The 13,112-nt window shown below is 42.6% G+C and overlaps 1 long non-coding RNA gene and 16 other non-coding genes across 18 annotated transcripts in view; all 17 read right to left on the bottom strand.

Annotated features, from left to right (window-relative positions):
* Positions 1 to 1,322: 1,322 nt before the first annotated feature.
* Positions 1,323 to 13,112, bottom strand: part of LOC121887885 — a 38,514-nt gene continuing 26,724 nt past the window's right edge. Inside the window, exon 5 of one of the 2 annotated variants that reach the window (XR_006093078.1) lies at positions 1,323 to 1,439. This is a non-coding gene — a long non-coding RNA (uncharacterized LOC121887885). Of the gene's footprint in view, positions 1,443 to 13,112 lie in introns of both variants that reach the window. The other variant, XR_006093077.1, reaches the window with a different exon arrangement.
* trnaa-ugc lies at positions 2,978 to 3,049 on the bottom strand. Its single transcript has one exon. It is a non-coding gene; the product is annotated as a tRNA-Ala (tRNA).
* On the bottom strand, positions 3,861 to 3,932 carry trnag-ucc. The gene has a single exon. It is a non-coding gene; the product is annotated as a tRNA-Gly (tRNA).
* On the bottom strand, positions 4,045 to 4,116 carry trnag-ucc. Its single transcript has one exon. It is a non-coding gene; the product is annotated as a tRNA-Gly (tRNA).
* trnas-aga lies at positions 4,536 to 4,617 on the bottom strand. The gene has a single exon. It is a non-coding gene; the product is annotated as a tRNA-Ser (tRNA).
* trnaa-ugc lies at positions 5,096 to 5,167 on the bottom strand. Its single transcript has one exon. It is a non-coding gene; the product is annotated as a tRNA-Ala (tRNA).
* trnag-ucc lies at positions 6,265 to 6,336 on the bottom strand. Its single transcript has one exon. It is a non-coding gene; the product is annotated as a tRNA-Gly (tRNA).
* Positions 6,737 to 6,818, bottom strand: trnas-aga. Its single transcript has one exon. It is a non-coding gene; the product is annotated as a tRNA-Ser (tRNA).
* On the bottom strand, positions 7,297 to 7,368 carry trnaa-ugc. Its single transcript has one exon. It is a non-coding gene; the product is annotated as a tRNA-Ala (tRNA).
* On the bottom strand, positions 8,461 to 8,532 carry trnag-ucc. The gene has a single exon. It is a non-coding gene; the product is annotated as a tRNA-Gly (tRNA).
* trnag-ucc lies at positions 8,645 to 8,716 on the bottom strand. Its single transcript has one exon. It is a non-coding gene; the product is annotated as a tRNA-Gly (tRNA).
* On the bottom strand, positions 9,117 to 9,198 carry trnas-aga. Its single transcript has one exon. It is a non-coding gene; the product is annotated as a tRNA-Ser (tRNA).
* Positions 9,672 to 9,743, bottom strand: trnaa-ugc. The gene has a single exon. It is a non-coding gene; the product is annotated as a tRNA-Ala (tRNA).
* trnag-ucc lies at positions 10,834 to 10,905 on the bottom strand. The gene has a single exon. It is a non-coding gene; the product is annotated as a tRNA-Gly (tRNA).
* Positions 11,018 to 11,089, bottom strand: trnag-ucc. The gene has a single exon. It is a non-coding gene; the product is annotated as a tRNA-Gly (tRNA).
* On the bottom strand, positions 11,490 to 11,571 carry trnas-aga. Its single transcript has one exon. It is a non-coding gene; the product is annotated as a tRNA-Ser (tRNA).
* trnaa-ugc lies at positions 12,042 to 12,113 on the bottom strand. The gene has a single exon. It is a non-coding gene; the product is annotated as a tRNA-Ala (tRNA).

Here is a 13,112-nt window from a genome sequence, read left to right on the forward strand (position 1 = left end):
TGATGATAGAGCTAGATGTAAAATTAGGGCATCACCAAAGTTATTACAATTCATCCTGGGGGGAACATGAATGCCTGTACCAAATTGCATGGCAATGCATCTGATAGCTGTCAAAATATTTCACTAAAAAACACAAATGCCAGCCTCCAATGGTGGTGCTAGAGGAAAAATGAGAGAATTACCAAAGTCATTAGGCCTTGAATGTCATGAATACAAAATTTCACGGCAAGCCATCCAATATTTGAAAAAATCAGCAAGCTGTTTTCTCTCTAATTAAAATTTGAAACTTTCACATCTCTTTTGAATTCCCAGTATTTTGCTGAGATTCCACATCAGGCATCCAAAATAAATGCATTTTTAGTTGCTAAAGGAAATTTGAAGTCCAAAATGGTGATAGCTAATGAATACTCACTACCCCTAATTAAGCAAAACTGCATGACTGATACATATTCTACAGCATGTCAGCAAGAAAAAGCAATAAATTGGTGAAAAAACCCCAAAGTACCATTTCACTGGAAGCAGCATAGTGGGTTTTCCTGTATTCTCCGGCAAGCAGTTTGACCACATAGATGAGACATGAAAACAGTTTTAGTGAGGCCTTTTACTACAAGATTTTTAATTGTTCTAGTTTAGTCATAGGCAGTATCTACTACTGATTTTGCATCAGGGAAACCCAAGTGATTAAAATGTGTGAAGTGTTTCTCTCCTATCTGCAGCTCAAGCCCACTCTTCCTCTTTCTAAACCCGTCACATGTGAGTGGGTGGTGAGCTCTGCTGTAGAGGGGCTTGCCTCTGAGTCTGATCTCACAGAGGCAGCATTTCATTGGTTTCCCAATTAATGTGACAGTTGCATACTGCCATCTGCTGGTAACAGCAGATACAGCTCTTTCTCACTAGTGCTTGCAGTGAAGTGACAGCACTCGTCATTAGGAATGGGATTTATCTGTGTATGATCACCTTTTGTTGTTGGAGAAGGCAGAAACTCGATTAATGTTCACAATCTGTATGTCAAGTAGGGATGTGCAGAGAGTCCAGTATTTGTATTTGTATCTATATTTGTTTAGGCAGCAAAATTATTTGTATTCATATTTGTATTCGAATAAAAGTGGAAATAGGCTTAAAAATCCTGTTTTTGTTTTTATTACGCCTTTAATTTTAGAATTTTAGACCTCTACCTATTTATACATCAGACAGCACAACATGTAACATGTAGGGAAGAACGATAATTGCTTTGCACTTTTCATTTATTGCCTATTTTTTACAACCTAACTTTGTGGAAAGGAGAAGGGGAACAACAGGTTATGGAGAGTCCCTTGGGGGCACCTTGTGCGTCAGTAGCTCAGCTTTATCTCTGGGGAACACCCCCAACTCTTGGAGTGATGTCCAAATCAGGAAATGTGCGTCACATGTCAGGTAGATGTGACTCACCTTGTTGAGACCTGCTGATAGACAAAACAGTGAAGCAGAGAGAGACTGAGATAGCGATGTAACCGACCTGTGCACTGGTATTTTACGTGTTTTTTTCTTCTTCCCTGAAAATGAATAATTTTTAAAATATTTGTACGAAATAAATATTCATAAAAAAACTGGTCATCTTTCAGAAAAGTTATAAGCAGTTCCACCAAAATGAGATTTACCCTCTAAACATGTCAGATTGTTTCATTCATTTTAATAACTATTTGAGACCCAGAGAGGTCAAATTATCAAATATTTCACATTATAAGCAAAGATTAGAGGACAATCCAAAAATTAATAAAAATCTAGTTGGCACAGCTTTGTTTTTTCTTCTTTCCTGTCTTGTTAATCATCTCATGATCCCTCAGATTTATCTTGTGAGCCTTTGGAGGGGCCTGCCACCTAGTTTGGGAACCACTGGATAAAACTACAGTGTAGTATTGTGTATAAAACAGTGTATAAAGTAGTTCAAACTAGCTCTACCTTGAGCAGCTACAACATTAAAATGCTGCTTACACAGTCACAGAAGCCATTTTTCTGCAGTTCTTTTACTTTTGACATTTAAGTACATTTGTACATTTGTACTTTTACCTAAGCAATATTTTTGGTGCAGGGCAATTGTAATGGAGTGTTTTTACATTGTAGTATTAGTTACTTTTACTTAAGTAAAGGATCTGAATACTTCTGCAACCACTGGACCTTGGTGTTCTGTAAGTCAACAGTAGAGAGCACACTTCAGCTGCTGTATGTCCTATTTGTGCCCCTTCATACTTTTGTGAACTGCTGACTCTGCAGGACTCATCCAGTCTTCTCAGGTTTCATCTATGGTGGTTAAGTTGTTAACAGCTGCATGGCTGTCGTAGCTGCTTTAAGGAACAGAGCATGATGGGGTTTTATTTTAAGGAAACTGTTCACATGTATTGGATATTAAATGTGCCGCCATGCAACTGCAGGTAAGCAAAGCCTTTCCTAAGACTTCTTAAAGTGTTTAAGACCAATTAAAATATGAAATCTTTTCAATATTTATGAATAAAATGCAAAAATAAAATAAATAATACTTAGTGACTTTTTCCTGTCACTGTTGTTTTAATAAGAGCCCGAGAGAGAGAGACTGTTTGAATATTGAACTCACCGTGTTAAGTTTATCTAACACTGTACAAAGGCCATGTGCCTGGAAGTAACTGTAAAAAAATGGCAATGTACTTTCTTTGTACTTTCTTTGAGTGCTTCAACTTTAAATTTAGTTGTCGTTTTGGAATTGTACAATGTGATGTAATTTAATACAACAGCCCTACATCAACTTCTGTTTTTTTATATGAAGAGTTCACTTTCATTTAAAATGTGTCAAGAGAGGTGTTGGTTCATGTCTGGTCATTTCTCGGGGTATAGTTAATGATGGTGTTCTGTTATGAGGGTAATTATTCTTGTAACAGAGCAAAGTATTTACACCTCTACAACAGATGACTACTAGGTCACACATTGTGAAATCACAACAGTTTGACCTCCAATTATCAAAAGCATGTGGAGATGCCGGGGATTGAACCCGGGGCCTCATACATGCAAAGCATGCGCTCTACCACTGAGCTACATCCCCTTGTTCTTCAAGCTATACAGAACATGTATAGACCTGAGAGGAAAAAAGAAAGAATGTAACTTTATGTATGCACTATGTCATATTTGTGAATTTTGGTTGTATTGTGGAGCATTTTTAACTCAGACAATATATTAAATCATTGCACTGCAGTGAAAGGTGCACTTCTGTATATTGTTGTGAAGTGAGCAACTATACACAGACCAAAACATTATGTAACCTGAAATAATGTAACTTTGACATGTACAAAAATTAGATTCTTTCTCATAAAAACAAAGTTAGATTTCTGAAAAATGAAAATAGCATACCAAACTATACGTACATTTATTTTGGCCACTAAATCCTACTTTTCCTAAAGTGGTCATGTACAATAACATGTGAGAAAATGTTGACTCACATGACTTGACTTACATTTGTCATGAAGAGGAAAAATTACCTATACAGGCCAAAACAGTTTTTGTACGACGCACTTAACATGTTTATTTCTGGTGTAAAGTTGGGCATGTCGACATGTGGATCTATACAGATTGACTCGCGGGTGATTTATATAGAAAAATCTCCCACTGTTGAGTTGTCATGAACGGGGAAATCAGCTACAGAGACCAAACCCCTTTTTTGTACCAGGCTGTAAACACGTCTGTTTCTGCCGTAAAGCTGGGCATTTCAACATGCAGCATGGGGGTCTACGCAGATTGACTCGCTATTGGAGACAGCCTCAAGTGGCCATTCGAGTAACTGCAGTATTTGGCACTCTCGCGCTGGCTTGGTTCCTCAGCCACGGAAGCCGCTTACTTTGTAAACAACGAAAGGGAACTGCGATGGCCGGGAATCGAACCCGGGTCAACTGCTTGGAAGGCAGCTATGCTCACCACTATACCACCATCGCTGTGGAAGACGAGGATTTTGCCGCCAACTCAGCAGTTTTTGGCACTTTCCCGTTGGCTTGATTTTATCAGCCGCGGAGATTGCCACTGACTTCATAAACAACAAAACAGAACTGCGATGGCCGGGAATCGAACCCGGGTCAACTGCTTGGAAGGCAGCTATGCTCACCACTATACCACCATCGCTGTGCAAGATGAGGATTTTACTGCAAAATCAGCACTTTATATCAGTGTAAGGATTCAACAGGGAGAGGAGGAGGAACAGAGGAGAGGAGGAGGGAGGTACACCAAGCAGAGAAGAGAAGAATGTAGTTTGACATACCTGTAACTAATAGTAATATTATTATTGACTACGGAAGCTACGCTGCAAGAAACTAAATGATAACAGAGTGGATATTGTATGTAGTCAATGTATGACGTGAAGGACTGTGCAGAAGAGCAAGTAGCGCAGGTCCAGTCCAACACCTAGAATGACTCATTTGAAAGCAACCAGATTCACTATTTCATTCTTGAAGGCATTTCACTGCTCATCCAAGAGGTGCTCCCTACGGTTCTCCTGGCTTCTCAGAATTCCATCAGGCAGCGCGTGAACAAGATTAAGGCATCGTTGTCGGCAGGATTCGAACCTGCGCGGGGAGACCCCAATGGATTTCTAGTCCATCGCCTTAACCACTCGGCCACGACAACCACCCTGATAAGAATCTGTTGTTGGGGTGTCAAATGCATACGTGTCACACGCGTTGTTCCACCAATACCACACTACAGTACAACATTCATATCATCGCCTCACAAAGAGCTTCACAGACAGTTTGTAAGGGCAGTATTACTCTTCAGTTTTGGTGTATGACTGTGTCTCGATAGAGATCTGACAGGTAATAAAAGAAAAGCAACCATGTCACGGATATGTCACATCACCATCACCTACAAATAAAAAACACTATCGTCTTTGTTTAACTTAGCGAGAAGTACTCCACAAGTTTCTCTGTCCTGTCTTATTACGCTTTTCTATTAGGGAGTGTTCTCAATGTTCCGTCCCATTCATACACAAGCTCTTATATACAAATTGCACGTGCATATTTTTTCAGTGTGAAGCCTTTTGATTCTTTGTCTCTGCTGAGGTGATGTGATGTGATGTCTACAAGTTTGTTGTCATCATAAAACCTGTTGGAGATGCCGGGGATTGAACCCAGGGCCTCATACATGCAAAGCATGCGCTCTACCACTGAGCTACATCCCCCCGTTTATAGAGCGAATTAAGATAGCAGACATATGAGAAGAGTTTGAACAAAGGGATGTAGCACAACTTAAGCTGGATATCTACTTCAGCGTAAAGGGGATACACTATAACTACAGCAGCTACATGTGTAGGCCCTGAAACCACAACGTAGGCTATACCACAAATGATCCAAAAGTCCAGAACCCCAAAAATTCAGTTTGCAATCATGTCAAACTAAGACGAGCAGCAAACCTTCACAACGACAAAGTAAAACCAGCAAATGTTTGGCAGTTTTCCCTATTGATTACGTGAGCAATGAATCCATTACAAAAAAGACAATTTTCAGTCAAATTCCCATTCACCACAAATGTTCTTAAATCAGTCGTACGTGTCTCTGAAGAACGAATCTGTTCGTACGAGTGGTTCTTGCATGAGGCCCACTGTCTCAAGAGAGTGGTCTTTTCACCTTCTGTGATGTGATACAAATTCAAGAGTTTGTGATATGTAGCACAACAAGCTAGCGAAGCTCTGTAAACGTAGCCGTGTTGCAGTGTCGTGTGCCGTACACGGAACTACACTCCCGAGACTGAAAACAGTTGTTCATCAACAATGTGACGGACCCCTAATTTTTAATCACTTCCCAAACGTTGTCGGGCAGGTTTCGTAAGAGGACCTGAGGGAACCCTGTGGTATGTCTGCAATTTAAGGCAATTTATTAGAAGAGACCAACAGAAAGCTGAACTACACCACCCTCTGGAAGACAAAGACGAGCTTTGGACAGCTTTGGCGCTGCGTGACTTTTAGCCTCAGGAAAATTTAAACGGGTCAGTTATATAAAAAACCTCCCACTGTTGAGTTGTCATGAACGGGGAAATTAGCTATAGAGACCAAACCCGGGCGAGGAGCATTTCACATTTTGTACCAGGCTGTAAACACGTCTGTTTCTGCTGTAAAGCTGGGCATTTCAACATGCAGCATGGGGGTCTACGCAGATTGACTCGCTATTGGAGACAGCCTCAAGTGGCCATTCGAGTAACTGCAGTATTTGGCACTCTCGCGCTGGCTTGGTTCCTCAGCCACAGAAGTTGCCGCTTGCTTTGTAAACAACGAAAGGGAACTGCGATGGCCGGGAATCGAACCCGGGTCAACTGCTTGGAAGGCAGCTATGCTCACCACTATACCACCATCGCTGTGCAAGATGAGGATTTTACTGCAAAATCAGCACTTTATATCAGTGTAAGGATTCAACAGGGAGAGGAGGAGGGAGGTACACCAAGCAGAGAAGAGAAGAATGTAGTTTGACATACCTGTAACTAATAGTAATATTATTATTGACTACGGAAGCTACGCTGCAAGAAACTAAATGATAACAGAGTGGATATTGTATGTAGTCAATGTATGACGTGAAGGACTGTGCAGAAGAGCAAGTAGCGCAGGTCCAGTCCAACATCTAGAATGACTCATTTGAAAGCAACCAGATTTACTGTTTCATTCTTGAAGGCATTTCACTACTCTACCAAGAGGTCCCCCCTACGGTTCTCCTGGCTTCTCAGAATTCCATCAGGCAGCGCGTGAACAAGATTAAGGCATCGTTGTCGGCAGGATTCGAACCTGCGCGGGGAGACCCCAATGGATTTCTAGTCCATCGCCTTAACCACTCGGCCACGACAACCACCCTGATAAGAATCTGTTGTTGGGGTGTCAAATGCATACGTGTCACACGCGTTGTTCCACCAATACCACACTACAGTACAACATTCATATCATCGCCTCACAAAGAGCTTCACAGACAGTTTGTAAAGGCAGTATTACTCTTCAGTTTTGGTGTATGACTGTGTCTCGATAGAGATCTGACAGGTAATAAAAGAAAAGCAACCATGTCACGGATATGTCACATCACCATCACCTACAAATAAAAAACACTATCGTCTTTGTTTAACTTAGCGAGAAGTACTCCACAAGTTTCTCTGTCCTGTCTTATTACGCTTTTCTATTAGGGAGTGTTCTCAATGTTCCGTCCCATTCATACACAAGCTCTTATATACAAATTGCACGTGCATATTTTTTCAGTGTGAAGCCTTTTGATTCTTCGTCTCTGCTGAGGTGATGTGATGTGATGTCTACAAGTTTGTTGTCATCATAAAACCTGTTGGAGATGCCGGGGATTGAACCCGGGGCCTCATACATGCAAAGCATGCGCTCTACCACTGAGCTACATCCCCCCGTTTATAGAGCGAATTAAGATAGCAGACATATGAGAAGAGTTTGAACAAAGGGATGTAGCACAACTTAAGCTGGATATCTACTTCAGCGTAAAGGGGATACACTATAACTACAGCAGCTACATTTGTAGGCCCTGAAACCACAACGTAGGCTACACCACAAATGATCCAAAAGTCCAGAACCCCAAAAATTCAGTTTGCAATCATGTCAAACTAAGACGAGCAGCAAACCTTCACAACGACAAAGTAAAACCAGCAAATGTTTGGCAGTTTTCCCTATTGATTACGTGAGCAATGAATCCATTACAAAAAAGACAATTTTCAGTCAAATTCCCATTCACCACAAATGTTCTTAAATCAGTCGTACGTGTCTCTGAAGAACGAATCTGTTCGTACGAGTGGTTCTTGCATGAGGCCCACTGTCTCAAGAGAGTGGTCTTGTCACCTTCTGTGATGTGATACAAATTCAAGAGTTTGTGATATGTAGCACAACAAGCTAGCAAAGCTCTGTAAACGTAGCCGTGTTGCAGTGTCGTGTGCCGTACACGGAACTACACTCCCGAGACTGAAAACAGTTGTTCATCAACAATGTGACGGACCCCTAATTTTTAATCACTTCCCAAACATTGTAGGTTTCGTAAGAGGACCTGAGGGAACCCTGTGGTATGTCTGCAATTTAAGGCAATTTATTAGAAGAGACCAACAGAAAGCTGAACTACACCACCCTCTGGAAGACAAAGACGAGCTTTGGACAGCTTTGGCGCTGCGTGACTTTTAGCCTCAGGAAAATTTAAACGGGTCAGTTATATAAGAAACCTCCCACTGTTGAGTTGTCATGAACAGGGAAATTAGCTATAGAGACCAAACCCGGGCGAGGAGCATTTCACATTTTGTACCAGGCTGTAAACACGTCTGTTTCTGCCGTAAAGCTGGGCATTTCAACATGCAGCATGGGGGTCTACGCAGATTGACTCGCTATTGGAGACAGCCTCAAGTGGCCATTCGAGTAACTGCAGTATTTGGCACTCTCGCGCTGGCTTGGTTCCTCAGCCACGGAAGTTGCCGCTTGCTTTGTAAACAACGAGAGGGAACTGCGATGGCCATGAATCGAACCCGGGTCAACTGCTTGGAAGGCAGCTATGCTCACCACTATACCACCATCGCTGTGGAAGACGAGGATTTTGCCGCCAACTCAGCAGTTTTTGGCACTTTCCCGTTGGCTTGATTTTATCAGCCGCGGAGATTGCCACTGACTTCATAAACAACAAAACAGAACTGCGATGGCCGGGAATCGAACCCGGGTCAACTGCTTGGAAGGCAGCTATGCTCACCACTATACCACCATCGCTGTGCAAGATGAGGATTTTACTGCAAAATCAGCACTTTATATCAGTGTAAGGATTCAACAGGGAGAGGAGGAGGGAGGTACACCAAGCAGAGAAGAGAAGAATGTAGTTTGACATACCTGTAACTAATAGTAATATTATTATTGACTACGGAAGCTACGCTGCAAGAAACTAAATGATAACAGAGTGGATATTGTATGTAGTCAATGTATGACGTGAAGGACTGTGCAGAAGAGCAAGTAGCGCAGGTCCAGTCCAACATCTAGAATGACTCATTTGAAAGCAACCAGATTTACTGTTTCATTCTTGAAGGCATTTCACTGCTCATCCAAGAGGTCCCCCCTACGGTTCTCCTGGCTTCTCAGAATTCCATCAGGCAGCGCGTGAACAAGATTAAGGCATCGTTGTCGGCAGGATTCGAACCTGCGCGGGGAGACCCCAATGGATTTCTAGTCCATCGCCTTAACCACTCGGCCACGACAACCACCCTGATAAGAATCTGTTGTTGGGGTGTCAAATGCATACGTGTCACACGCGTTGTTCCACCAATACCACACTACAGTACAACATTCATATCATCGCCTCACAAAGAGCTTCACAGACAGTTTGTAAAGGCAGTATTACTCTTCAGTTTTGGTGTATGACTGTGTCTCGATAGAGATCTGACAGGTAATAAAAGAAAAGCAACCATGTCACGGATATGTCACATCACCATCACCTACAAATAAAAAACACTATCGTCTTTGTTTAACTTAGCGAGAAGTACTCCACAAGTTTCTCTGTCCTGTCTTATTACGCTTTTCTATTAGGGAGTGTTCTCAATGTTCCGTCCCATTCATACACAAGCTCTTATATACAAATTGCACGTGCATATTTTTTCAGTGTGAAGCCTTTTGATTCTTCGTCTCTGCTGAGGTGATGTGATGTCTACAAGTTTGTTGTCATCATAAAACCTGTTGGAGATGCCGGGGATTGAACCCGGGGCCTCATACATGCAAAGCATGCGCTCTACCACTGAGCTACATCCCCCCGTTTATAGAACGAATTAAGATAGCAGACATATGAGAAGAGTTTGAACAAAGGGATGTAGCACAACTTAAGCTGGATATCTACTTCAGCGTAAAGGGGATACACTATAACTACAGCAGCTACATGTGTAGGCCCTGAAACCACAACGTAGGCTACACCACAAATGAGTCCAGAACCCCAAAAGTTCAGTTTGCAATCATGTCAAACTAAGACGAGCAGCAAACCTTCACAACGACAAAGTAAAACCAGCAAATGTTTGGCAGTTTTCCCTATTGATTACGTGAGCAATGAATCCATTACAAAAAAGACAATTTTCAGTCAAATTCCCATTCACCACAAATGTTCTTAAATCAGTCGTACGTGTCTCTGAAGAACGAATCTGTTCGTACGAGTGGTTCTTGCATGAGGCCCACTGTCTCAAGAGAGTGGTCTTTTCACCTTCTGTGATGTGATACAAATTCAAGAGTTTGTGATATGTAGCACAACAAGCTAGCGAAGCTCTGTAAACGTAGCCGTGTTGCAGTGTCGTGTGCCGTACACGGAACTACACTCCCGAGACTGAAAACAGTTGTTCATCAACAATGTGACGGACCCCTAATTTTTAATCACTTCCCAAACGTTGTCGGGCAGGTTTCGTAAGAGGACCTGAGGGAACCCTGTGGTATGTCTGCAATTTAAGGCAATTTATTAGAAGAGACCAACAGAAAGCTGAACTACACCACCCTCTGGAAGACAAAGACGAGCTTTGGACAGCTTTGGCGCTGCGTGACTTTTAGCCTCAGGAAAATTTAAACGGGTCAGTTATATAAAAAACCTCCCACTGTTGAGTTGTCATGAACGGGGAAATTAGCTATAGAGACCAAACCCGGGCGAGGAGCATTTCACATTTTGTACCAGGCTGTAAACACGTCTGTTTCTGCCGTAAAGCTGGGCATTTCAACATGCAGCATGGGGGTCTACGCAGATTGACTCGCTATTGGAGACAGCCTCAAGTGGCCATTCGAGTAACTGCAGTATTTGGCACTCTCGCGCTGGCTTGGTTCCTCAGCCACGGAAGTTGCCGCTTGCTTTGTAAACAACGAGAGGGAACTGCGATGGCCGTGATTCGAACCCGGGTTAACTGCTTGGAAGGCAGCTATGCTCACCACTATACCACCATCGCTGTGGAAGACGAGGATTTCGCCGCCAACTCAGCAGTTTTTGGCACTTTCCCGTTGGCTTGATTTTATCAGCCGCGGAGATTGCCACTGACTTCATAAACAACAAAACAGAACTGCGATGGCCGGGAATCGAACCTGGGTCAACTGCTTGGAAGGCAGCTATGCTCACCACTATACCACCATCGCTGTGCAAGATGAGGATTTTACTGCAAAATCAGCACTTTATATCAGTGTAAGGATTCAACAGGGAGAGGAGGAGGGAGGTACACCAAGCAGAGAAGAGAAGAATGTAGTTTGACATACCTGTAACTAATAGTAATATTATTATTGACTACGGAAGCTACGCTGCAAGAAACTAAATGATAACAGAGTGGATATTGTATGTAGTCAATGTATGACGTGAAGGACTGTGCAGAAGAGCAAGTAGCGCAGGTCCAGTCCAACATCTAGAATGACTCATTTGAAAGCAACCAGATTTACTGTTTCATTCTTGAAGGCATTTCACTACTCTACCAAGAGGTCCCCCCTACGGTTCTCCTGGCTTCTCAGAATTCCATCAGGCAGCGCGTGAACAAGATTAAGGCATCGTTGTCGGCAGGATTCGAACCTGCGCGGGGAGACCCCAATGGATTTCTAGTCCATCGCCTTAACCACTCGGCCACAACAACCACCCTGATAAGAATCTGTTGTTGGGGTGTCAAATGCATACGTGTCACACGCGTTCCACCAATACCACACTACAGTACAACATTCATATCATCGCCTCACAAAGAGCTTCACAGACAGTTTGTAAAGGCAGTATTACTCTTCAGTTTTGGTGTATGACTGTGTCTCGATAGAGATCTGACAGGTAATAAAAGAAAAGCAACCATGTCACGGATATGTCACATCGCCATCACCTACAAATAAAAAACACTATCGTCTTTGTTTAACTTAGCGAGAAGTACTCCACAAGTTTCTCTGTCCTGTCTTATTACGCTTTTCTATTAGGGAGTGTTCTCAATGTTCCGTCCCATTCATACACAAGCTCTTATATACAAATTGCACGTGCATATTTTTTCAGTGTGAAGCCTTTTGATTCTTTGTCTCTGCTGAGGTGATGTGATGTCTACAAGTTTGTTGTCATCATAAAACCTGTTGGAGATGCCGGGGATTGAACCCGGGGCCTCATACATGCAAAGCATGCGCTCTACCACTGAGCTACATCCCCCCGTTTATAGAGCGAATTAAGATAGCAGACATATGAGAAGAGTTTGAACAAAGGGATGTAGCACAACTTAAGCTGGATATCTACTTCAGCGTAAAGGGGATACACTATAACTACAGCAGCTACATGTGTAGGCCCTGAAACCACAACGTAGGCTACACCACAAATGATCCAAAAGTCCAGAACCCCAAAAATTCAGTTTGCAATCATGTCAAACTAAGACGAGCAGCAAACCTTCACAACGACAAAGTAAAACCAGCAAATGTTTGGCAGTTTTCCCTATTGATTACGTGAGCAATGAATCCATTACAAAAAAGACAATTTTCAGTCAAATTCCCATTCACCACAAATGTTCTTAAATCAGTCGTACGTGTCTCTGAAGAACGAATCTGTTCGTACGAGTGGTTCTTGCATGAGGCCCACTGTCTCAAGAGAGTGGTCTTGTCACCTTCTGTGATGTGATACAAATTCAAGAGTTTGTGATATGCAGCACAACAAGCTAGCAAAGCTCTGTAAACGTAGCCGTGTTGCAGTGTCGTGTGCCGTACACGGAACTACACTCCCGAGACTGAAAACAGTTGTTCATCAACAATGTGACGGACCCCTAATTTTTAATCACTTCCCAAACATTGTAGGTTTCGTAAGAGGACCTGAGGGAACCCTGTGGTATGTCTGCAATTTAAGGCAATTTATTAGAAGAGACCAACAGAAAGCTGAACTACACCACCCTCTGGAAGACAAAGACGAGCTTTGGACAGCTTTGGCGCTGCGTGACTTTTAGCCTCAGGAAAATTTAAATGGGTCAGTTATATAAGAAACCTCCCACTGTTGAGTTGTCATGAACAGGGAAATTAGCTATAGAGACCAAACCCGGGCGAGGAGCATTTCACATTTTGTACCAGGCTGTAAACACGTCTGTTTCTGCCGTAAAGCTGGGCATTTCAACATGCAGCATGGGGGTCTACGCAGATTGACTCGCTATTGGAGACAGCCTCAAGTGGC

Source organism: Thunnus maccoyii, chromosome 21, assembly GCF_910596095.1.
Source record: "Thunnus maccoyii chromosome 21, fThuMac1.1, whole genome shotgun sequence".
Classification (NCBI taxonomy): Eukaryota; Metazoa; Chordata; class Actinopteri; order Scombriformes; family Scombridae; genus Thunnus; species Thunnus maccoyii.